Genomic DNA, 27514 nt, shown 5'->3' with positions numbered 1-27514 from the left:
CTACTTAAGATGGAACTAAACAACATTCAGACACTCCTTGCGCTCTCTGCCAAGGGGATATTGCTTTGGACACCTGAGCAGTCCGGGACTTGTGAGCTGATTTAGTTTCCTTGGACAAAGAGAAAGACAAATCGAATTTTGCTCACAGAGCAGAGCTGTGCCTGGGAGGGGGTGGGGGTGGGGGTGTTGATTTGCTGAGCCCTTTCAAAATGACCTGGCGTGGATCAGAAGTGGAAGACCCCAGGGTTGTCCCCGCATACCCCTTTCCTCTTCTAAGGTAGGTGCAATACCGATGGTCTTTCCTCGTTTGAGACATTATCCTCTAATAAAAAACACTACATAACAAAAAAGCAAACTTTCTGGACAGGGAAAGATGACTTATAGCCATTTTGCAAGCATCACATGTTTTTTTCCTTTTTTTTTTTTTTTGCCTTCTCCTTTTGTTCCAAATATTGAAATATTTTATCTACCTTCAGGGAAAAGGATTCAGAGATCCTAGTGGACAGTGCTTGCTTCTCTCTTCTGAAAACAAGGGAATAATAATGGCTAACCCTTATTATAGTGCCTACTAAGGGCTAGCAGTGTAGCAAATGCTTTCTGCCTGTTTATTTACTTTATCTTCATAACAGCTTGCTGTTGTAGATAATATCATCGTCATCATCTCCATTACACGGGTGAAGAAACTGCGGTACAGGGAAGTTAAGTAATTTTCTGAGTAGAACACGGCAGAGCTGAAAGCACAGATCTGCTTTAGAGACCACGTCCTGAACCATCGCATTATAGCTTCCTGCCTCCTCCCGTCGCCCTGGCTGAAAGCTCTGGTAATAGGTTCTTTATTTTTCATAAGCATCAAAAAAGGCTTAGTGGAAAGGGTCATCCTCAATTATTACGGTGGCTCCCGGGTTGCCTTCATATCTCTGCCCAGATCTTTCCTTCTTACTCCCTATTCCCTTATTTATCCAGTTTCACTCTTGAAGACTCGTTCATCTTATGCCCTTGTCTGGATGTGGTTTTAGTTTCTCTCGCCCTGTGAACTCAGGCGGCTCAGAATGGCTCTCCCCACCTCTCAGCCCAGTTTTCAGGCTGACCGCAGTTAGTCTACATTTTAAATGCGGTTATATTTAATTATGACTGTGACAGCGGTAGGTGTGACATTCAGGAGAAAATAAATAGAATTGACTTCACAAACACATCTACACCCATAAAAGGTATTTCCATTACTCAAGAAGACACACACACACACACACACACACACACACACACACATACACACACACGACTTTAGCTCAGCAAGCTGATGGGAAGCTGGGGGACAGAATTAGTATGTCGTGTCACTGGCATGCTTGTATCAGGGTTCTTGATGAGCACTTCTCAGCTGGTTGCGTGCCCTTCCTCCAAGGCACAGAGAATGTGTTCTCTTTTTTTTTTTTTTTTAATTTTTTTTTTTCCAACGTTTATTTATTTTTGGGACAGAGAGAGACAGAGCATGAACGGGGGAGGGGCAGAGAGACAGGGAGACACAGAATCGGAAACAGGCTCCAGGCTCTGAGCCGTCAGCCCAGAGCCTGACGCGGGGCTCGAACTCCCGGACCGTGAGATCGTGACCTGGCTGAAGTCGGACGCTTAACCGACTGCGCCACCCAGGCGCCCCTGTGTTCTCTTTTGCAAGAGGGACTGAGATTTGAGAAGTTGAGTGATCAGGTTGAGGCCTGCAGTGGGGGAGGGCAGGCCGTGCACTGTCCTTCCCAGCGGCAGGCCTCCCTGCACCCCCAGCCTGTGCTGCCTGCTTCCTTCACTCGTGATGTCACAGGACATCAGGAACCAGACAACCTACCCCTGAAGATTATCCTTTTCCTATGGAAAGGAAACCTTTCTTCCTGCTAATAACCATGCCAGGATATGGGGCATAAATTTCTCCAGAAATATCAATCAGCTTGAAAAGAAAAATCACCCACCCCACCTATAGTTATAGAGGTATCTGAGAGAGGGGTATCAGGTACCAAACAAGTAGGAAGAGGAGTCTCCACTGCATCCTATGTGGTAACTCTTTGTAATCCCCCAAATATGCTGGTGGTTTCACACAAGGTACCCGCTCCGTCTGGGACACCCCTCAGTTTGCACTTCTGTTTTCTTATAAAACATTCTGTGTCTGTATCTCTCTCTCTCTGTAGATGTCATAAGACAAATAGTGATCTGTGAATTGTCATAAGATATAACTTATATAAAATATATAAGCACATTGTGTAGATCACATATATTGTACATACACATGTGTATATGCACAAATGTAATGTCATTTTTACTGTGTTTTTCCCTTTTTTGCTTTCGTTTTTCCTAATGTTTATTTCTTCCTGAGACAGAAAGACAGAGCGTGAGTGGGGGAAGGACAGAAAGAGAGGGAGACACAGAATCCGAAGCAGGCTCCAGGCTCTGAGCTGTCAGCACAGAGCCCGACGCGGGGCTTGACCTCACAGACCACAAGATCATGACCTGGGCCGAAGTCGGTCACTCAACCGACTGAGCCACCCAGGCACCCCTTTCCCTTTTTTTCTTGACTTACCCTATCCCCCCCTTTTCCCGTCTTTCACATGAGCCACCCTATAAAAGAAACTATGCTGTTTCATGTCAGCATTGTTTTGTAGTTTTATCAATGCTCATATAACCCCATTTAAATAAATACGTATACATGTTTATGCACATGCATTTTATACAGGTTCATGTCATTTTTTTGAAGATGGGATAGTATTGCAAGTATTTTTCTGTATCGTGCTTACCTCACCCAGCATTTTCTGATAGAAATCCCTTCAAGTCAACTTGTACAGCTGCAATTCAGTCTTTTTAGTAGCTTTCTAATGTTCTATGGTGTGAGCAGTGCCATAATTTACTTGACTGTTCCCTTGTGGATGGACATTCACATTGTTTCCAGATTTATTTTATTTTATTTTATTTTTTTGCTACTGGGTTTTTTTTGTTTTGGTTTGTTTTGGTTTTTGTTTTTTTTGTTTTGTTTGCTACTGAGAACAATACTATAATATTGTATTATCCTATGCACTTTTCATTTCTTATGGCTAGATTTCAGGGAGTAAAGATTATGGATCAAAGCATACAGGCATTTTTAGTGGATGTTACCTGATGACTCTCTAAAGTTTCTCCTAGTCATTTTAAAATGAATCTTTGTATAAATACTGCTGACATTATTTTTTATATGATTTGCATTAAAATAGTCTAGTTATAGAAGTTACCTATTCTGGGGTGCCTGGATGGCTCAGTCATTAAGCATCCAATTTTGGCTCAAGTCATGATCTCACGGTTTGTGAGTTCGAGTCGCACTTCGGGTGAGCTTGAGCCCTGCTTCAGGTGAGCCCCACTTCTCTCTCTCTCTCTCTCTGTCTCTCACTCACTTGTGCCCTCTCTTTCTCAAAAAAATAAATAACAAAAGAAGTTACCTATTCTGTTTACTTCTCTTATGATATGAGTTTTATATAAATGCATGTTTACATTTTCTGTTAAGATTCTTGATTTTCCTTTTTACCTCCCTCTCTCACCTTCTCTTTCCGACTAACCTTTACCCAGCTTCCCAGAATTAGCTCAGACTCAGAAGTCACCTACTGTATGTCAACCAACCTTCCTTCCACTTACCCCAGGCACATAGAATTCTCTCTCCCCTGCACCAACTTACTTGGTGCCTTGTATTGTACTTGGCTAACTTTGTCAGCCCCATTGGACTGCAAGCTTCTAGAAGGCAGACTCCGTGTCCTATTCACTGATATTAAATCCAGCACCGAACATGGTGCTTTAATACGTGGCTACTCAATATTTAGTGGGAAAAAAAATCATACTTACATGTTTTTACATAAATGTTTATTTCACCTCTAGTTTAAATGACTTAATTCATGCTTCTAAAAAACTAGCTGAAAAACAAAAGATTGGGTTAACTCTGTATTCCCAAGTGAAGAAACAATGCATATTTGTGATGCTTAATAGATATTGTAGAAAAAGAGTGCTTATTCATTTCACCACAGACTCTGAACACATACAGGGAATAAGAAACAATGTGCATTTTTAGAGACATCAAGCCCTTATTCAAAATGAAATGCCTGCTGGTGCATACTTCTGAGAATATAAAATGAGATATTGATACAGTTCTCACACAGCCCCCACGGTTGAGCATATCCTGCTGCTTTACAGGATTTTCATTTGCTCTTTTCCTGTCAGCATCCTACTGGGTACACCTTCCTGCAAAATGTGTGTATGAAGCAGACTCAGGCATGTTATTAGGTCGTCGTATGTGCTTATTTTCATCTTTTGTCTACTTCAATGATTACTGATGAGTTTAAGAATATAACTATGAACGAAAGGCTTGGCTTTGCATACTTCTTTATCACAAGTTTCTTGGGGCGCCTGGGTGGCTCCATTGGTTAAGCATCCAACCTCTTGATTTCGGCTCCGGTCATGACCTCACAGTTCCATGAGTTTGAGCCCTGGATCAGGCTCTATGCTCACACTGCTGAACCTGTTTGGGATTCTCTCTCTCTCCCTCTCTTTCTGCCTCTCCTTCCTCCTCAAAATAAATAAGTAAACTTAATAAAAAATGAAAAACATTTTAAAAAAAAAAACGCTTCTTTTTTTTTTTTTTTTGGTCTTAAGAGAACCAGTTGACTTAAAAACTATTAGAATGAAAACATTAAGAGATGATTATCTTGAAAGCACATGTTTGTTTATGCTTCTGTAGTATTTACTGCTTGGAAAACAACAGTAAATTCAAATTTATCTTAGAGTTAAATTTGTCTTAAAGCAGCATGTAGTTCCTGGCAGATAAGAAGTGCTCAATAAATAGTTTTTGGATCAAGGAGTGAATTGTGGTAACTGACAACCTCATTTATAACTTTGTTATTTTTAGAGTTTTAAAATACTCACACCCAACATTCTCTAGCTGATGGCTTAAAAAAAAGTTAATTCCAAAAATGTGCATTTGGCAGAAAGTAATATTGCTCAAGGACCTCAACAGGAAACCTATGTTTGGCGTCTTTTCCCCTTGGCAATTTAGAGCCAAAAGTCGCTTCTAGTGACAAGCTTATGGCAGTGTTTTTGGAGCATTGGCTCGTGTAAATTTTTTGTGGTTTTGGTGCCAAATCTAAACAGACTAAAAAACTAAAGCTAAATCTAAAAACAGATTTGTCTCCAAAATTTGAGTTAGGAATATGGACCTTAGTCTATATGTTACTGGGCAAATGATAAGCATATTAAAGAAGGTCTGAGGTTTAATGTGGGCAGTGGTTCTAAAAGCACAAAATTATTTAAATACTGTGGCGCCATTCAAGGCATTTGGAAGAGCTATCAGAGAGCAGAATTCACTTTTAGAACCAGTTCAACAATGTATCAATTCTTTAGCAATAAATTAAAATATAAAATATTGCTCAATCTTCCCTTCAGCTAACATTCCAGTCTCCCAATATTGAGAACTTGGGCAGGAGAGGAAGCAGACTGCTTCTAATTACCCTGTGTCAGCCAAGGATTGCTTAAACTTTCAAGGTAGGAAATGGAGCAAGGGAGAATATTAAAAATGATAATTTTCACTAACCTTTCACAGGTCTTTAGCGTGACGAATAAATGAACACAAACAGCTCTAGTTTTCTTCTTTTGCCCCTTAGCATCATTTTCCAAATACTTAACCTTGATGGAAAATTATTTCTTTTTTGACAACCCCCATCAGGATTCTGTGAATCCTCCTTGGGTTCTGGAGGAAGAAACAAGTCCTACCGGTCTATCCCACCAGAAAGTGGCTGAATCACAAACATGAACTTGGGGATGGAGAGAAGACAGTCTGGCTCTCAGAGGCATCTAACTCAGTGACATTTGATACAATTTATTTACAGGTACTTGGGAGTGCAAAGATGAATCAAAGGCAAAAACAGCCTTCTAGAATTCTTCTCCTGGACCACTGGCTAATCTCTATCAGAATAAGACTGCTAGGTTAGCTTACCATTCAAAGTCTTGTAGTTTTCAGAACAGTGAATTCAGATCATACCAATTTCTTTCTTTTTTAAGCTGGGAAAATCTAAGGCTATCTCAATGAGCCTTCCCCAAGACTTTATATGTCTGAGGAAATTGTGCCTCCCTCAGGTTCTCCGTGAGGCTTCTTACCAAACTTAGCTGGAAGAACAGGTAAAAACAAGGTAACAGTGAACTGGAACAGCCAGTTCTCTGGTATGTGACCACTGTGCCTGAAGCTGGGACAGCCTAAACTCCAAAATCTTTTAACCTATATTTAGTGCTGAGAAGTCCTAAATGTAGTATGACCAACCTCTAGAGACCTAGCTTCATAGTCACAGGGCTCCCATGGATAGTCACTACATATTTATTGAGCACTTACTTAGTGCCAGACATCGTGCCAGGCTCTAGAATACAACCATGAACAAAACATACACAATTTTGCCCTCAGAATTCTCACAGTCTGAGGAGGGAAACAAGTACTTATAACAGCAATTGTGTAAAAGGATTATGTGGCCAAGGGGCCACATAAGTGGAAAGAACATACACCGTTGAGTGTGGTTGACCCCATCCCCTTTCCCTGTTTCTTTGTAACTGAGGGTTATTAGTAACCCAGCCTGGGAGAACACAGGAAACTGGCAAGTAGGAAATGATGGCTAATTATCTCCAATATCTGCCACATCCATTTTGCTCCTCAAACACTGCCTTTGCTGCTACTTTGGGAAAGTAGATGGAATCAAATGTTAACTCAAACCAATGATAAGCACTCCATGGGGACAGGCATTTTCCAATGACTTTCTGAGGATTTGGACAGCCAATAAGCCAGGCACTGAGGAAATGTGATATTACATTAATGTCAGACTTACTAAGGCCTCAGTCCTCACATGTACAGTCACATAAACCATGCATTTTGAACTCTGGATGCTTTTTTTTCTAATTTATTTTATTTTTTTAATTATTTTTTTAAATTTATATCCAAGTTAGCATGTAGTGCAATAATGATTTCAGGAATATTTATTTTGTGTGTATATATACACACAATGATGTACATATACATATACACACGCACATACATATATATGTGTATATATATATGTATATATATATATTTTTTTAATTTACATCCAAGTTAGTTAGCATATAGTGCAATAATGATTTCAGGAGTAGAATCCAGTAATTCATCCCCTACATATAACACCCAGTGCTCATCCTAACAAGTGTCTTCCTTAATGCCCCTTGCCCATTTAGCCCATCCCCCCACCCACAGCTCCCCAGCAACCCTCAGTTCTGTATATTTAAGAGTTTCTTATGTTTTGTCCCCCTCCATATTTTTATGTTATTTTTGCTTCCCTTCCCTTATGTTCACCTGTCTCATATCTTAAATTCCACATATGAGTGAAGTCATTTGCTATTTGTCTTTCTCTGACTAATTTTGCTTACCATAATACACTCTAGTTCATCCACATTGTTGCATATGGCAAGATTTCATTCTTTTGAACTCTGGTTGCTTCTGATTACAAGCCAAAAAGAGCCTCCCAGGAAAACAAACGGTCCACATATAAGACTTTCTACTTTGGTCATTGTGACCAAAGATTAATTTTTGCTTACTCTTCTATTTTCTTCCGCATAGCACAGTCTTAGTTCAGGTTCCTCAGAAGCAGATTCTGTGATGAGGATTCATGTGCAGGTGACATAGTAAGAAAATGCTCCCACGAGACGGCTAGATACGGAGGTAAGAAACACGATAGGGAGGAGAAGAATCCAAGCAAAGGCACAATTTCAGGTAAAGCCCCAGCTTCTATCTGGTCCTTCAGAAGAGCAGCTCAGGAATGTGAATTGTGCCTCAGAGTTTGTCCCAGCTGGTGTCCAAGGAGTTGGCCTTTCATAAACCTGTATCAGTCACTCATTGGCCACCCATAGAGATGTAAACTCCTAGGCACTTAGACAGTTTTTTGTGTGTGGGTAAACAGTCCTAGTATCCAAGGGCAGGTATCCTAGTATCCACCATCAATTCACAAAGGAAGGCAGAAAGAGAACAGGAACAAGGGATCTACAAAACAGCCAGAAAACAATAAGATGTCGTTAATAAGTTCTTACCTATCAATAATTGTCCTAAATGTAAGTCAACTAAATTCTCCCGCCAAAGGACATAGAATGGATAAATGGATAGAAAATAAGACCCAACTATATGCTACCTACAAGAGACTCACTTCAACTTTGCAGACACAAATAGGCTCAAAGTGAAGGGATGGAAAAAGATATTCCATGCAAGCAGAAACCAAAAGAGAACAGGAGTGGCTATACTTACATCAGACAAAATGGATGTTAATTCAAAATCTAACAAAAGACGGGGTCATTAAATAATGGAATCAATTCATCAAGAGGATATAACAATCATAAATCTATATGAACCCCAAAGTAGGACACCTATATTAAGTAAATACTAACAGATCTGAAGGGAGAAATAACAATACAATAGTAGTGGGACTTTAATAATCCACTTTCAACAGTAGATAAGTCAAACAGAAAATCACTAAAAAAAGTTGGACTTGGGGCGCCTGGGTGGCGCAGTCGGTTAAGCGTCCGACTTCAGCCAGGTCACGATCTTGCGGTCCGTGAGTTCGAGCCCCGCGTCGGGCTCTGGGCTGATGGCTCAGAGCCTGGAGCCTGTTTCCGATTCTGTCTCCCTGTCTCTCTGCCCCTCCCCCGTTCATGCTCTGTCTCTCTCTGTCCCAAAAATAAATAAACGTTGAAAAAAAATTAAAAAAAAATAAAAATAAAATAAAAAGTTGGACTTGATGATACTTTAGACCAAATGGACTGAACAGACATATATAGAACATTCCATCCAACTACAGTAGAATACAAATTTTTCTCCAGTGCACACAAAACATTCTTCAGAATTAGTCATACAACTGGCCACAAAATAAGTCTTAGCAAATTTAAGAGGACTGAAATCATTCCTAGTATCTTTTTTGACCACAATGGTTTGAAATGAGAAACAAATAACAGGAAGAAAACTAGAAAATTCACAGCTACATGGAAATTAACACACTCCTGCATGGGTCAAAGAAGAAATCAAAAGAGAAAAAAAAAACATACCTTCAAACAAATGAAAATGAAAACATACCCAAATTTATGTGATGTGGCAAAAGCAGTTTTAAGAGGGAAGTTTATAGCAATAAATGGTTTCTTAAAAAAAAAAAAGTAAACAACCTAACAATTATACCTCAAGGAACTAGAAAAAAAAAAAAAGAAGCCCAAATGTTAGCAGAAGGAAGTAATAAAGAGCAGAAATATAACAGAAAAACAATGGAAAAGACAAATGAAACTAAGAACTGGGTTTTTGAAAAGATGAACAAAATTGACAAGCCTTTAGCTAGATTAAAAGAAGTCTGAGCCTTATTTGAGAAGACTCAAAATCAGGAATGAGAGAGGAGACATTACAATGATACTACATAAATACAAATGATCATAGGAGACTGCTACGAATAACTATATACCAGCAAGTTGGATAACCTAGAAGAAATGAATAAATTCTGAGAAGCATACAACCTACCAAGACCGAACCATGAAGAAATAGAAAATCTGAACAGACCAATTACTGGTAAGGAAATTGAAGCAGTAATCCAAAACCTCCCAACAAAGAAAAGCTCAGGACCGGATGATTTTCCTGGTAAATTCTACAAAGCATTCAAGGAAGAACTTTGCCAGTCTTTCTCAAGCTCTCCCAAAAAATTGAAGAGGAAGAAACCCTCTCAAACTTATTTGAGGCATTACCCTGATACCAAAGCCAGATAAGAACATTACTTATCAGGCAGCATTACCCTGATACCAAAGCCAGATAAGAACACCACAAGAAAATACAGACCAATATCTCTGATAAATATAAATGTAGAAATTCTCAAATATATTAGCAAGCCAAATTCAGCAGCATATGAAAAGGATCATGCACCATGATCAAGTGGGTTTTATCCCTGTGATGCAGGAATAGTAAAACATGTGCAAATCAATAAATGTAATTCACTACATTAATAGAATAACAGATAAAAATATTATCCCAATAGATGCAGAAAATTATATGACAAAATGTGACATACTTTCATGATAAAAACTCTCAACCAATTGGGTAGAGAAGGAAACTACCTTAATAAAGGACTTTATGACAAGCCAACAGCTAAGATCATACTCAACAGTGAAAGGTTTGAAAACTTTCCTTAAAGATCAGGAACAAGACAAGGGTGCCTACTATTACCACTCCTATTCAATATAGTACTGGAAGTCCTAGCCAAAGCAATTAGCCAAGAAAAAGAAATAAAAGACATACAAATTAGGAAGAAGTAAAATTGTCTCTGTTTGCAGAGGATATGATTTTACATATAGACAATCCTAAACACTACACAAAAAAACTATTAGAACTAATTGTAATTTAAAAATTCAGTAAAGTTCCAGGATACAAAATCAATATACAGAAATCAGTCATGTTTCTATACACTAGCAATGAAATATCTGAAAAAGAAATACACTGAAAACTGTAAGGCATTGATGAAGGACATTAATAAGTGAAGTAGAGAAGACACAAATGGAAAGAACTACAAGTTTATGGTTTGAAAAATTATTAAAATGTCCATAATACCCAAAGCCATCCATGGGTTCAATGCAATCCTTATCAAAATTCCAATGGCATTTGTCACAGAAATGGAGAAAACGATCCTAAAATTTGTATTGAACTGCAGAATACCTTAAATAGCCAAAGCAATCTTAGGAAAGAAGAACAAAGCTGGAGGCACCACACCTCCTGATTTCAAACTATACTACAAAGCTATAATAATTAAAACAGGAAGGTACTGGCATAAGAGTAGACACAAAGGAACAGAATGAAGAGCCCAGAAATAAACTCTCCCCTATGTAATCAACTAATATTTAACAAGGGAACCAAGAATACTCCTCACTCACAAGGAAGGGATAATCTTTCCAACAAGTGGTATTGGGAAAACTGGATGACCACATCCAGAAAAATTAAATTGGACCTCTTACACCACTCAGAAAAAACTTTTTTAATTTTATTTTTTATTTTTTAAAATTTACATCCAAATTAGTTAGCATATAGTGAAACAATGATTTGCCCATCTCCCCTCCCACAACCCCTCCAGCAACCCTCAGTTTGTTCTCCATATTTATGCCACTCAGAAAATTTTAAGTAGATTAAAGACTTAAACATAAGACCTTATGTCTAAGAAGTTCCTTAGAACTCCTAAAAGGAAACATGGAGGGAAAATCTCCTTGACATTGTTCTTGGCAATATTTTTTTGGATACGACCCCAAAATCACAAGCAACCAATACAAATGTAGGGGAGACTACCTAAAACTAAAAGGCTTTTGAACAACTAAAGAAACAATCAATAAAATGAAAGGGCAACATACAGAATGAGAGACGATATTTGCAAACTATATCTGATAAGTTAATATCCAAAATACATAAAGAATTCATGTAACTCAATAGTAAAAAAGCAAACTTGACTAAAAAATGGGCAGAGGAACCCAAAGGATATTTTTCTGAAGAAGACACATAAGTGGCTAAATGGTACATAAAAGATGCTCAACATCTCTAATCATCAGGAAAATGCAAATTAAAATCACTATGAGAGGGGCACCTGGGTGGTTCAGTCAGTTAAGCGTCCGACTTTTGGTTTCAGTTCAGATCAGGATTTCAGGGTTCATGGGACCAATTCCCATGTCAGGCTCTGAACTATTAGTGCAGAGTCTCTCTCTCTCTCTCTCTCTCTCTCTCTCTCTCTCTCTCTCTCTCTCTCAAAATAAATAAACTAAAAAAAAACAAAAACAAAAAACAACTATGAGATATCACCTCATACCTGTTAGAATAGCTTTTATCAAAAAGATGAGATAACAAGTGTTGACAAGGATGTGGAGAAAAGGAAACTCTCATGTACTGTTGAAATATAAGTTGGTATGACCACCATGGAAAACAGTATGGAGGTTCCTCAAAAAAATTGAAAATAGAACTACCATATGATCAAACAATCCCACTTCTGGCTATATATCCAAAGGAAATGAAAACAAGATCTCAAAGAGATATCTGGACTCTCATGGTCATTGCAACATTACTCATAATAGCCCAGATATGGAAACAACCTAAGTGTTTGTCACGAGATGAATGGATAAGGATATGGAATGTGTGTGTATATATATAAAGAAATATTATTCAGCCATGAGAAAGTAGGAAATCCTGCCACTTGTGACAACATGGATGGATCTTGAGGGCATTATGCTAAGTGAACTAAGTTCAATATTAGTAAGACAAATACTCTATATTGTCACTTATGTGTAAAATCTAAAAAAATGAACTAGGAAGAGTAGAATGGGGATTGTCAAGGGCTGGGTGGTGGGGGAAATGGAAAGGTAACAATCAAAGGTGCAAACTTCCAGTTATGAGTAAGTTCTGAGGGTTTAATGTGCAGCACGGTATCTATAGTTAACAATACTGGATTATATAATTAAAAATTGCTAAGAGAGTAGGTATTAAATGTTCTCACCACAAAAAAGAAATAATTATGGGAGGTGGTGGAGATATTAACTAACCCTACTATGGTAATCATGTCACAATACATAGGTGTATCAAATTATCATGTTGTACCATCTTAAACTTACACAATATGTTAATTGTATCTCAAAGCTGGAAAAAAAAATCCAGAAAAGACTTTTACAGCCATATTTTTGGTTCTTGAATATCCAGTTGGGATGTATAATTTTTTTTAAAGTTTATTTATTTTTGACAGAGACAGAGTGCAAGCATGAGCTGGGCAGGGGCAGAGAGACAGGGAGACACAGAATCGGAAGCAGGCTCCAGGTTCTGGGATGTCAGCACAGAGCCCGACCCGGGGCTCAAACTCACTAACTGTGAGATCATGACCTGGGCCGAAGTCGGACGCTTCACTGACTGAGCCACCAAGGTGCCCCAATGGGATGTATAGTTTTTAAGATACTGGCTCATCATTGAAAGTTTTTGAGAAGGGCAATGATATAGGCGTAGCCACTGAATCCTAGGACATAACAAGAGTGCCTGACATATGCAAGGCCCTCTACAAATGTTTGTTGTAAAGAATTGGACATCTTATATTCCATGTATATTCTTATACATGTAATTTACTTACATGTAAAAAAAGGAAGATAGTTCACTAGGAATGGTCTCAAATTAGAATTTTGTAAATTATTATCCTGGGAGGATTTGAAGGATCTTTTCAATAAGAAAGATTCATAACTGTTCTGAATCTAAATATGTCAAATTCCATCTGAATCGATAGATACCAGAGTAAATGCAAAGAGCTAAAACTAAAGGAAATATTTTAATAATTCAAAAGAACTCAACCATCAAACAAGAAAATATAAAATTGGAGTCTAAGGGTGACTAATGACAATTGGAACAAAATTCTAGCCCTCCTATCAAAAACTTTACACAGCAAGTCAAAGATGAAGGCTAATAAAGAGTTCTACAGCAGAAAATGTCCAGGAATGTTGTAGAAAAGAAATAGAATCACACTTGAGGCCTGAATGCACCAGAGCAAAAGATTTTTGGAGTTGTGTGACTAGGAAAATTGAAAGCACCTACTGTTACAATTTTGACTGCAGGATCTTATAAAAAGAAAAGAGGAGAAAGTAAAAAACAATCTCAAAAAAATTCTAGGGTAATAATGACTTATACAAAGTTGATGTTTGGGGCACATGAGTGGCTCGGTCAGCCAAGCATCTGACTTTGGCTCAGGTCATGATCTCAGAGTTCGTGGGTTTGAGCCCCCTGTCGGGTTCTGTGCTGACAGCTCAGAGCCTGGAGCCTGCTTCAGATTCTGTGTCTCCCTCTCTCTCTGCCCCTCCCCCACTCGTGCTCTGTCTCTCTCTCTCTCTCTCTCAAAAAAAAAAAAAAAAAGAAACATTAAAAAAAATACACCAAAGTTGATGTTTAATAAGTATTTGGTAAATCTACATATTCAATGCAATACCTATCAAAATAACACCAGCATTCTTCACAGAGCTAGAACAAATAATCCTAAAATTTGTATGGAACAGAAAAGACCCCAAAAAGCCAAAGCAATCTTGAAAAAGAAAACCAAAGCAGGAGGCATCACAATCCCAGACTTCAAGCTTTATTACAAAGCTGTAATCATCAAGACAGTATGGTAGTGGTACAAAAACAGACACTCAGATCAATGGAACAGAATAGAGAACCCAGAAATGGACCCACAAACGTATGGCCAACTAATCTTTGACAAAGAAGGAAAGAATATCCAATGGAATAAAGACAGTCTTTTCAGTAAGTGGTGCTGGGAAAACTGGACAGTGACATGAAGAAGAATGAACCTGGACCACTTTCTTACACCATACACAAAAATAAACTCAAAATGGATGAAAGACCTCAATGTAAGACAGGAAGCCATCAAAGTCCTCGAGGAGAAAGCAGGCAAAAACTTTGATCTTGGCTGCAGCAACTTCTTACTCAACACGTCTCTGGAGGCAAGGGAAACAAAAGCAAAAATGAACTACTGGGACCCTATCAAAATAAAAAACTTCTGCACAGCGAATGAAACAATCAGCAAAACTAAAAGGCAACTGATGGAATGGGAGAAGATATTTGCAAACGACATATCAGATAAAGGCTTAGTATCCAAAATCTATAAAGAACTTATCAAACTCAACACCCAGAAAAAAAATAATCCAGTGAAGAAATGGGCAAAAGACATGCATAGACACTTCTCCAAGGAAGACATCCACATGGCCAACCGACACATGAAAACATGCTCAACATGACTCATCATCAGGGAAATACAAATCAAAACCACAATGAGATACCACCTTACACCTGTCAAAATGGCTAACATTAACAACTCAAGCAACAACAGGTGTTGGCAAGGATGTGGAGAAAGAGGATCTCTTTTGCATTGTTAGTGGGAATGCAAGCTGGTGCAGCCACTCTGGAAAACAGTATGGAGGTTCCTCAAAAAACTAAAAATAGAACTACCCTACAACCCAGCAATTGCACGACTAGGCATTTATCCATGGGATACAGGTATGCTGTTTTGAAGGGACACATGCACCCCCATATTTATAGCAGCACTATCAACAAATAGCCAAAGTATGGAAAGAGCCCAAATGTCCATCAATGGATGAATGGATAAAGAAGATGTGGTATATATATACAATGGAGTATTACTTGGCAATCAAAAAGAATGAACTCTTGCCATTTGCAATCAATCATATGGAACTGGAGGGTATTATGCTAAGTGAAATTAGTCAGAGAAAGACAAAAATCATATGACTTCACTCATATGAGGACTTTAAGAGACAAAACAGATGAACATAAGGGAAGGGAAACAAAAGTAATATAAAAACAAGGAGGGGGACAAAACAGAAGAGACTCATAAATACAGAGAACAAACTGAGGGTTGCTGGAGGGGGTTGTGGGAGGGGGGATGGGCTAAATGGGTAAGGGGCATTAAGGAATCTACTCCTGAAATCATTGTTGCACTATATGCTAACTAATTTTGATGTAAATTTTAACAAATAAAAAATAAAATGAAAAAAAGTAAGTATTTGGTAAAAGTTTGGGCATAGAAACACTAACATATACAATAACATAAAAAAAAAAAAAAAAACAAGAAGCAATGTACCAAAAAGAATAACTGATTCACCATCCAACTATTGTTTATGGAAATGTGGTGAAGGAGAGATGGTGTTTGGTGGAAAACTCCATCAGATCTTGATACTTGCTATGCCCACAGACCTCATCTCATGATGTGAGTACAAGCAGTTCTGTCTTCATATATCTGCCATGTCTGGGCCACAGAATTCCCTACTCCAGCCCCAAATGATTAGTTCTTGAGCAAGGGGAAGTCCAGTCAGGTGCATAGGAAATGGTGTGGTGTGAAACTGCTCAATGGGGTGCTCCATATTGAATGGTGACAAGCTGAGCCTATCAAATGTAAGATGCCCACAGAGAAGAGCCGGGTAGCAAGATGGTCCATTCTAGAGTAAGACAAGATGCCTGGGACAACAGGAGTTACCATTGTGTCTCAAGCAATTGGAAGTGTCCAGGTTTCAGTTCCTTGAGGCTGTTCTACATTCTAATGTTGGAGATCTAAAGGACTGTATGCCTGTTCAGATAGTTCCATGAACCATCTTCCTAAATTCCATGTGTATTGTTAGAGTAAGTCCATAATGGCTAAGGAGATCTCGGCACACCTCCTCTTTGCAACCTGAAAGAAATAGACTATTACAGACTTTAGCTGTAAATGGGTATTATACGTGTAACTGTTGGGTAAAAAGAGGGGGACTTATCCATGCTAATGAACCAACTTTTAAAATTATTAATATTGCCCCTGCAAACCTGCTTTATGGGTTATCTCTTCTCTATACCTTGGATAAAATCTAGGACAGGATACATAATTTTTCTGATCAATCTTCAGAAGCCTTCCATCATTTCTATCAAAAACAGTGTCTGTTTGGTAATTTACTACCACTAATTCAGTATATTTAAAACAAGTCGACAGACAAAACCCTTCACATATAAATTAAGGTTAAAGGCCCTCCTCTCCCCCAGCAAGGGTCTACAGCAGGCAGCAAGCATGCCATGGAAAGGGGGCAGGTCAGTGTCTTCTACCTGCAAACTCCACTCTGCCCTTAAGTCAATGGCAGCCTCTGACCCATCCAGTGTGGGAGCAGGAGATGGGGTCGGGAACGAATTTATTTGAATGGCGCCCATCTGATGCTGGTTTTCTCCAGCTTTGAATAGCACTTAAAGCTTAAAGTTGTGGGTTCTTTTATGGGCTCTTCAGAGATTCACCTCCACCCCCAATCATCATGGATCTTTGCCTATGCTTTTTAGATATGGACTCTACACCTGCCAGCTGGCCACATGGGATTCCTCAGTGGCCATGGGGCTGTATAACTACAGCATCTCTCTGTTAAGGTCTTTTCTCTTCAGCAATTCATGTGGCCATGTAAGGCAGAATCTAAGATAACAGCTCCCAGGCTTTCCCTCCCCCATCCCCTAGTACCCTCTCTCCTGGGAATATAGCCACTTCTTACACCATAGCCCCTACCTACTTCCAGGTACTACTTGGGTGAGGTCATTGCCCTCAATGTTCATCATGTGTGAATCAGACTATGGTCCATTATGCACCCCAAACATCAATCTCCCATAGAAACCTCTCTTGCCTTGAAGTAACAAAAAATCACTCTCAATACCTCTCTGTGAGGGACATGGAGGAGATGGGGGACACTGACATCCTCTCAAAGAATCCTTTTAATGTCCAGGTTTCTGGCCACTTCCACATTTTTATGTGCAGTTATTGGGCAGCTCCTTTGCAAGTCCTACATAAGTAGTCTGGAGTTTCACTTCAAAATGGAGGAGTATTTGGAACCTATTGTTTGGACCCTTAGCCAAAAGTGAATCTGAAATAATTCCGTTTTGGGGCACCTGGTTGTCTCAGTCGGTTGAGTGTCTGACTCTTGATTTTGGCTCAGGTCATGATTTTCCAGTTCATGAGATTGAACACCTTATCAGGCTCCATGCTGACAGCTCAGAGCCTGCTTGGGATTCTCTCTCTCTCTCTCTCTCTCTCACAAAATAAATTTAAAAAATGAAATAGTTGCATTTTAACAACCTGTTGCAGATATAGAGACCTTTCTATAATTCAAGAGACATGTAGATTTTTTGTCATCATTTCACCTTTTAAAAATATTGGCAACAATCCATTAGGAGCCTTTTAAAATCTACAAAATAGAGCCTAACATAGTACTAAATGAGATAGTCATTGAAAAGTCCTTAGCATAGTGCTTGGCACATAGTAAGTGCTAAAAAAACACTAGTGCTGGACACCTGAGTGGCACAGTTGGTTGAGCGTCCAACTCTTGATATTGGCTCAGGTGGCGATCTCACTGTTGTGAGATCGAGCCCTGTGCCAGGCTCCATGCTGAATGTGCAGCCTGATGGGGATTCTCTCTCCCTCTCTCTTTCTGCCCCTGCCCAGTTAGCACACATGTTTTCTCTCTCTCTCTCTCTCTCTCTCTCTCTCTCTCTCTCTCTCTTAAAATAAGTAAATAAATGGGGCACCTGGGTGGCTCAGTCGGTTAAGTGTCCGACTTCGGCTGAGGTCATGGTCTTGAGGTTTATGAGTTTGAGCCCCACGTTGGGCTCTCTGCTGACAGCTAGGAGCCTGGAGCCTGCTTCAGATTCTGTGTCTCCCTCTCTCTCGGCCCTTCCTCTGCTCTCTCTCTCTGTCTCTCTCAATAACAAACATTTAAAAAACTTTTAAACAAAAAAATAAGTAAATTTGAAAAAAACACTAATGCTTACTATTATTAGATATTCTTTCACTTACATGAAGAAAGAGAAGTGGATCTGAGCATCTCAGTTAGAATTAAGATTTGAAAAAGAGGGGCGCCTGCGTGGCTCAGTCGGTTGAGCGTCCAACTTCGGCTCAGGTCATGATCTCGTGGTCTGTGGGTTTGAGCCCCGCGTCGGGCTCTGTGCTGACAGCTCAGAGCCTGGAGCCTGTTTCAGATTCTGTGTCTCCCTCTTTCTCTGACCCTCCCCTGTTCATGCTCTCTCTCTGTCTCAAAAATAAATAAATGTTAAAAAAAAATTAAAAAAAAAGATTTGAAAAATATATGAGATCCAGTTAGCCCCTTTGATCTCCATGAATGTGATGAGTATGTATGAGGTAACCATCCTAGTACTCATTCTTTTCACCAATTACCAATTCAGTCCTCTTGGCCCACCAATGGAGGAAATCCACTGATTAGTCTGAGGTGAAGGATAATGGATAAAAATCGACATCCCTTAGAGGACAGAACCATCAGCACAACTGCCTGAATCAAAGGATTCAACATTTTAGGAAGGATCCACTCTTGCCCTCTGTTCAAGTTCCCACCCTCAAGAACATGGAATTTCATAATCTGGGCTCCAATCTTATTTCTTTTCATTTGAATCCTATAATGTTTGTCATGGTTTGTTTTTAAGTATGTTAGGTTTTTACTATAACCAATGCATCTTGCTGTCTCCATCAGAGTGTAAAAGAGTATACTCTTTGACTATTTAAATTAATAACTCAAAGCCTCACCTATTACAAGAATGATTTTTATCACTGAAGAGTTGTTCCTTCATAAGCCAAAAGCCCCAGGATGTTATTTAACCTAATATTTGTCCTGTTGCCTCACAGAAAATCTGCTTGGCACACTAGAGTGCCACGTTTTCTGTGGCTATTGCTAGGGTTCCTGCAAAAAAAAAAAAAAAAAAAAAAAAAAGGTGATCTAGTGTGATGGACATTCTGTAATGCATGTGGAAAAATGTTTACGAATACAAGTAATAAGGATGTTTATAAGAGTGCTGCTACACAATCCCCCTCCCCAAATAAAGAGGCAGCCTGGCACTCCACTCGGAGCCACTGCTTTGATGACCCGAGATAAACCCAGGCATGGTTTCTTTGAGGGGAGCAGGGAGATAAACGCATGAAGTAGGATGGGCTCTTTCAGTTTACATGAACTTGGTCATTTCCTCACCAACTGTGACAGAGCAGCTAGGCTCAGCCACAGATTGAACCATCTCACAGGACAATTCAGGCCCTGGTGGGGAACAACCCTAGACCAAACTGCTCTCCCCAGTGGGAAGCTTCCCAGAGTCAAGTGCTCTGCTGCTTGGCGACCTCGAGCTGGGGCCAGTTTAATCTATTAGAGATGTTTTATTAATGTTAAGGAGGGGGGTTGGTGCCCCTATTCCTCTCCTTCAAATCCCCTTGGCCCTTGTGCCAGTTTGCCCACTTCTTCCCTTACTAAAAGGGGCCAAGCAGGTAGAGCTTCCCCAAACAAAGAAGATCTATGCAGGGCAACTGGGGATAGCCCCAGCTAGAAAGAGAAACAATATTCATGAAAATAGTGTCCATTGTTTGCATGGCAGTTTCACTTAAAGGGGATGAGGAAAAGAAAATTAAACTCTCCCATTAAGCATCTTGCCACACGTGTGGTTGAACCACTTAAGAATTTCAAAATGTGCAGTGATTCAGCTCAACGTTGAGAAGATCTAAACTCCAAGATAGAATCATCACTACTAACTAGAAGACCTCTAAGCTAGCAGGACAAATCCTCAAGGCCATCCATGCTGAATGAGTTAAAAAAAAAAAAACAACCTTCGTCATATTAAGGGTTGACTAACCTCAAAAAGGATCTATAATTGCCTCATACAGCACGCACCACATGCAATGATTTGCTGGTAGTTCACGGGCAGCAACTGTTATGGGGGCAACGCGTCTGCCATCAGTGGAGAGAAATTCCTACCCTAGATGCTGGATGCACTGAATCACCTGGAATCAACTGCCTCCTACACTGCCCACCACTGGCCACACAAACATGTACATGGTTTCAGAGAGTGATTGAAATAACTGGCCTCCGGAGATGGTTTGTTCCACATGTAAGAAAAAAATCCATCAACACATGTAAAGCTGACCATTTGATTCTTTTGCCTAGAACAAAAAGAATTTTGCTTGTTTTGTTTAGCCATTCTTTATTTGATAGTAAAGGATATGACAGGGAACCTGGCTAAAGTATATACTGTTTGCCTTTCAGATTATTTTTGGTAGGTAATCTTAACTGGATGGAACATGGCAGCAATGCAAAATTTTAAACTTTTCAAAAACACAAGGTTAGAAATACAGGAAAAAGTCTAAAATTTCCAGTTGAAGTCTGGCTCCAATAGAGGTTCGCAAAATATCACAGATGACAAAACTCTGAGTCGGGGGACAAATTTTGGCTTCCCAGATTAAAAACAGCTAATAGAGCATTCATGTCTTGCCACATTTTCTACCCTTTTGTATCCTTCACTTTTTCCTATGGGAAAATTAAAAACTCCTTAGTCTGAAATACAAAGACCTTGACAAGCCAGCCCAAATCCTCTGTTTAGCTTTACGTCTGACCCTACCCTCCGTAAAACCTACAATCTCATAGGACTACCCTCTTTCCATGTGTATAACATACAGTATAATATCATCTATACTGTTCATAGATATTTCTTCTATCCAAGAGGTTCTTTCTACTTTCTCAACCTGGAAAAACTTAGCTCATCTCAAGAAAGGCTTTAAAACTGGCCACTCCCTCCTCTGTGCCCCAATAACATTTATTTAATTACACTATTTTATTTAATTCTTTGCCTACTCCTCTTTTTGCTCCTCAAGGCAAAGACAATATCTCATTCTCTACATGTGCCCTGGGTCCAACAATGCCTGGCACAAAGTATCTACTCCACAAATATATGTTCAGTGGTGTTGACAATTAAGGATCAACAACTTGCCGGATGACCCCCTTTTTTCTGACCCAGGAGCAAAGCACCCAGCACCAGGCTTAGCCTGGCTGGGCTCTAAAACCAACCACAGAGTGGGGCACCTGGGTGGCTCAGTTTGTTGAGTGACCGACTTCGGCTCAGGTCGTGATCTCACGGTCTGTGAGTTCCAGCCCCGCGTCAGGCTCTGTGCTGACAGCTCAGAGCCTGGAGCCTGTTTCAGATTCTGTGTCTCCCTCTCTCTCTGCCCCTCCCCCACTCATGCTCACTCTCTGTCTCAGAAATAAATAAACATTTAAAATTTTAAAAATAATAAATAAATAAAACCACAGAGTTACCCAGGAGGACATGAAGCTGATCTTTCTCAGGAGGCTGATGCTCCATATAGAACCTGGGTTTTGGTCTTAGGAACATTGGAACAACTCATCACTGGATCCACACTTGACTTTGTGTGTCCGAGTTTCTGTGTTGACAACACGCTGTCCCAAGGACTACCAAAAAATGAGGTTTCTCCCTCTCTCAGTGCAATGGACGTTGCAAGACATCACAAAGCTAGCCAAAAAATGTACCCTTCATTCCCTGTTAAGCACAATGCTGGGACCACCCATTCCTGCGTTGCTTCAAGTCCTTGACTTCAAGGTGAGATTCTTCAAGTGTCTGAACCATTCTAGTCATGGTTCACTCAGCAACAGGGGCTTTTCCTAGAGACACAGACACAGGCAAAGGGGAGTGAGTTAGGGGGTGTGTGATGGTTCTAAATCATTGCTGCAATTTTTTTCAAGAGAGCACAAGTGGTAGAGGAAGAGAGAATCTCAAGCAGGCTCCATGCCCGGTGCTGAACCTGACACAGGGCTTGATCTCACAACCATGAGATCATGACTTGAGCCCAAATCAAGAGTTGGAGGCTTAACCGACTGAGCCACCCAGGCACCCCATTGCTGCAATTTTTTTGATGCTCATTCCATCTGGAAGTTGCATCTAGGTCCCCACTTCTTGAATCTAGGTGGGTATGTGACTACTTTGACCAATAGAGTATGGCAAAAGCTTTGTGGGTGACTTCTGAGGCTGGAACACAAAAGGCCTTGCAGCTTCCTCCTTATTCACTAGAAGACCACTCTTGGAGCTGTAAGCTGCTGTGTAAGAATCATGACTATTCTGAGGCCACCATGTTGCAGATGCCTAGTATAGGTGCTCCATTAGTACAGCCTTCTAGCCATCCTCACCAGGTGCCATTTTGGACCTTCTAGACCAATCATTTCACCAACTAAATATTACCAGGTGACCTCCATCAATGTCATTTGAAATAGAAAAATCACCTAGCTGAAGCTGGTCCAAATTTATGACCAGTATAATCATGATATGTAGATGTATGTAAAATAATTGTTATTTTTTTTAATAACTGTTATTTTAGGTCACTAAGTTTGGGGATAATTGTCCATGTGGCAATAGATAACAGCAACCAAGGTGGAAAATAAAATGTCCTCATCCCTTTTCTTTTTCTCAGGGAGAACTTTGGATTTCTATAGTATTATTAAGGATGCTGATAAAATTTTTTTTAAGGTTTATTTATTTTTTAGAGACAGAGAGAGGGGAAACACAGAATCAGAAGTAGGCTCCAGGCTCTGAGCTGTCAGCACAGAGCCCGATGTGGGGCTCGAACCCACGGATTGTGAGATCATGACCTGAGCCAAAGTCGGATGCTTAACCGACTGAGTCATCCATGTGCCCCTTTAATTTTTGAATAAAAACTTAAAAAGCAAGCAAGTATGATTTCTGGAGTTAAAAGAGACTATTGCCAGGGAATTTGCAAATGTTGTATTTTTCTTTCCTCATTGCAGACTTGCAGCCCATCTCTGGGAATGGATACACAGACTTGTGTGCTTACTTAAATACAACAGACAATAGTCACAGTGTCTGTTAGTCCCATCTGCCTCCATGGAAAAGGAAAACTCATTACATGAAACTGTCAAGAGGTCTCAGAATCCACGAAGGGGATTTTTCCCAAATCTTCCGTAATATAAACCCAACCTCTAGTTCCTCCAAGATTTGCAGGGCACCTAATCTATATGTCTAGTAGCACTTACTCCTTTCTACTTTGCATTTTGAGATATTCAGGTTTATTTCTGTAGTACTCAAAGCTTAATTGCAAAGACAGAATGTAGTTCAAGCAGGAAGAAATTTTTGGCAGGATATTAGATGACTTGCCAAATTGTTGGGAAGATTAAAGAAACAGAATCTAGATTGAACCTTCCAGCCCAGCCAAGCCACTAAGTGTGCTGCTGTAGCCGCCTCTGTGATCAAAAAGCCACTGGCTCTTGAATCGTTTCACCATTGCCACAGCTGGGAAACCACCGCCATCAGGAAGTCCCTGTGATCTGGCGACTGTCTCAGCCCCAGAACCAAATCATCTTGGCCACAATGTGCACCCACAGAACAGGGGCCCTGGACCTCGTCTCTGAACACCCCCTACCAGCACCTCAGTGGCCATGGTCAGGAGCAGAAAGAGAAGATGTTATGACTTGTAGTTTGCTTCTGCTTTCTTAATTTCCCTCAAGTGCATATAAGTGGTTGAACCTAAATCGTATCCAGAACCTCATGGCAACAGAATCTGGGAAATGCAGTTTTTGCTTTTTTTTTCCCCCAGCTTTCTAGGCTCTGTACTACAAAAAGCACACTTAAAGGAAAATGAGATGGATGTTGAATGCCAGTCTACAGTATTATCACAACGTGTCATTTCTTCTCTTGGACTATAAGCAACTTGGATCGACCTTTGTGTTCCATCCCCAAAGCATCTGGCGATTTCTGGCTAGGCAATTGTTTGAGATAAGGAAGGGGGATAAGGAGATAAGAAAGGAGGAAAACCAGGAGAATCCTGACATCCTGCATGCTTCTTTCAATTCCCCACCAGGAAATGCAGTCCTCGAGGGCAGGATAATATGATCTTTGTATTAAAACTGGCCACTGTCCTATATATTCCCCCTTTTCCCTTCCTGTTCCCAGGTCCATATTTCACTCACCCCCACCTTGCTTTGTGCCCTGGGAGGCTGACTTCTAGAGATGGCTTCACCTGACTTCCCGTGCCCTCTGGTTGGGCTTAGCCAACGAGCACCACCAGCAAAAGATCAGATGGCAAGGAGAGAGCGGTCAGGTTACTCATTCCTTCTATTTCTTCTGCACCAAGCCGTGGTTGACCTATAGCTACTTTTCTCTACCTAACGCCAGTACCCAAGTCAGAGCACCTGTCAGGAGGCCCTAATCCCCAGCCACAGCTCTCCCTGGGCTCTGATAACTGCTCCCTCTCTGGCTTCCCACTGATGCCGGGCATGGAACACGTGTCCATCCTCAACCTGTGCGAAGGTGCTGGTGGAGGAGTGTACCAGGACATAGCTGCCAGGACACAGGCTTCAGTGTGATAGAGTTTCCAGAGACCATCTGGCCACCCTACTGTCTCTTCACTGTACTTTCCACATCCCATGTTTACCCACGTGGTCAGACTTTTCTTTTGGCTGCAGCTGGTTCAGCTTCCTCAGGAACAGCGCCCTTGGTACATGAGGGTACTGGTCTAAGGGGACGGTGACTGCCCTTGGCTGGATTTAACTGCTCAACTTCAGTTCCTCACCAGTAGAAAGAACAGCCACTACCTCTCAGGACTGGTGCAAGCATTAAATACGGCTATGTATGTAAAACGGCTGAGTACGCTGGATGATTTTTACAAATATGAGCTATTGCATAAGCATGTTCGAAGCTTGGCATGCTTTGCATCTGTCTTTACAATTACATTTTCCCTTCTGCTAATGAAGTTCCGTATCAGTAGCATATTGTTATCTTAACTAGTGCTGCAGTCCTGGTGGTCTCAATTTTCATTCCAGGCAGAGAACAATTGGGGGGGTGGGGGGTGGGGGTAAGAGGGGGAGCAAAGCAGAGGTGGCGTTTAAAAAGTCATTTTCACTCTTAAATAGAGAACACACCCCAGGGGTCTTAACATTTCTCACTTATTAACTTGGAGTGGAGAATTGGCAGAAAAAGCCATTACTGTGGTTTGCGTCTGTGGACAGTCAACAGAAACATTGGCTTTGAGCTGAAACAGCCAGTGCAGAGTAATTGTGACGGAATGAAACCAGAGTAAAGTGTGGCCAATCTGCCGATTACCACGGCACTTTGCGCCCCAGTTGTTCCAGACCTCCTCCAGATCTCAGCTTTGAGGATTTCAGCTAAAAGAGTGGCCGAGACAGCTGGGCAGCCTGGCAGAGGTTTGATGGCTTTGAGTCCTGACTTTCCATTTTACCAGACAAAGAAGCTTTTAAAATATTTAGGGACTCTAGTTACAAGCAATAATGAAAGGCCTCTTAAAGAAAACAAGCTTCATATAATTATGAAAGATTAAAGTTTTCAAAGAATTTACAGGTTTAGAGACAATGGTTTGTGTTGGAAAGATTAAAGTTTGGTTACAAGGACCCAAAAAAAATCATTAAAATTTTCTAGGAGACTATTTGAAAAAAGAAAGTCTACTTGATGAACTATTCTAATATAATCCAATATCCCGAATCTAAATTGAGTCGTATTTAAGTCCCAAAGCAAGTCCTATCTGAGCTAAAAGTTATGATATTCTGTTATGGTAAGAACTGAGGGGCATCTGGGTGGCTCAGTCGGTTAAGTATCCGACTTCGGCTCAGATCATGATCTCACGGTTCGTGGGCTCGAGCCCCGCATCGGGCTCTGTGCTGACAGCTCAGATCCTGGAGCCTGCTTCGGATTTTGTGTCTCCCTCTCTCTCTGCCCCTCCCCCGCTCACACTCTTGTCTCTCTCTTTCTCTCAAAAATAAATAAACATTAAAAGTAAAAAAAAAAAAAAAAAAGAATTTGTACCTCCGTGCCTAAACATTAACAGTTTTAAGAGAACAATGAAAAAGGTCTCTGTCCCCCGACACAATTATTTAGGGTACACACACACTCTTCGCTGCAGGGAAGATGGTCAAAACACTTAATAGCTGGTATAACACAGGCACCAACCAAACAACAGACCCCGCCACCATCTGCCACGCGGCTCCATCAGTAGGTCCCACCTGAGTACCACGTCCACCTCCGCCCCATGCACCAGCTCTTGCCCGTCACTTTGAGTGAAATTGTTCACCATCCAGAGCATTCCACGTTTTCCAAAACGAAACCCACACTTGTTGGGATTGTTTTACTCTTTGCTGTCTACCTTCCACATTCCGCTACCAAAGGCAACTTGGGACTTCTTGACAACTCGCAAGAAGGTGGTCTCCCGAAGCTGGCAGGGCACAGCTCCGCAGAAGAGGTGTTGTCTTGAAGGAGGCAGCTGGCCTCAATGAGCCATCGCCGATGGCCCATGTGATGTATGTGGTTGTCCCCATCTTCGAGAGGGTGACGGGACTGCGGGCAGCTGAGCAGGATCAAGCCTGTTGAGATGTCACTCACTGCCACAAGCCTGGTCACACTGGCTTCCATCCTGATCAGCTCAGTAAAAATCCAAAAACAAAGAGTTACAGTTACCAAAGAGTCGGTCAGCTCGGTAGCAAGTTAAGTTTTCGTTTTGTTTTTGGTTTTTGTTTCAAAGATTTTATTTTTATTTTTTTTTAAGTGTATTTATTTTGAGAGAGAGAAAAAGAGGGCATGTGCTAGCAAGAACGCATGGAGGAGGGGCCGAGAGAGACGGAGAAAGAGAAGCCCGAGCAGTTTCCATGCTAGCAGTGTGGAGCCTGACACAGGGCTCAACCTGGGGCTTGACCTCACGAACCATGAGATCATGACCTAAGCTGATATCAGGAGTCAGATGCTTAACTGACTGAGCCACCCAGGTGCTCCTAAAGATTTTAGTTTTTTAAACCTCTGCACCCAACATGAGGCTCCAACTCATGACCCCAAAATCAAGAGTCGCACACTCCAATGACTAGGCCAGCCAGGTTCCCCTGGTTTTTATCTTTTGTTTTAAATTGAGTAGCTCATTCTTCAAGCTTCTTGACTGAGCTATCCTAGCCCTTTGCAGCTAGCTTTTTTTTTTCTTTTTTTAATTTGTTTTATTTATTTTTATTGAAGTATAGTTGATATACAATGTTGTATTAGTTTCAGGTGTACAACATAGTGATTTGACATTCCATACATTATGCTATGGTCACCATGACAAGTGTAGTCACCATACAACACTATTACAATATTACTGAC

The 27514-nt window shown here is 40.6% G+C and overlaps 1 pseudogene; it reads right to left on the bottom strand.

Moving 5' to 3' along the window:
• The window catches only part of LOC124501960 (mitochondrial import inner membrane translocase subunit TIM14-like), a 139487-nt pseudogene extending 113013 nt beyond the window's left edge, over positions 1–26474 (bottom strand).
• Positions 26475–27514: the final 1040 nt, after the last annotated feature.

The sequence above is a fragment of the Lynx rufus genome, unplaced genomic scaffold, assembly GCF_022079265.1.
Source record: "Lynx rufus isolate CCGP_SWC_20201006 ecotype Redwood Valley unplaced genomic scaffold, mLynRuf1.p SCAF_7, whole genome shotgun sequence".
In the NCBI taxonomy this organism is placed as follows: domain Eukaryota; kingdom Metazoa; phylum Chordata; class Mammalia; order Carnivora; family Felidae; genus Lynx; species Lynx rufus.
This window is presented reverse-complemented; position numbering and strand designations above follow the sequence as displayed.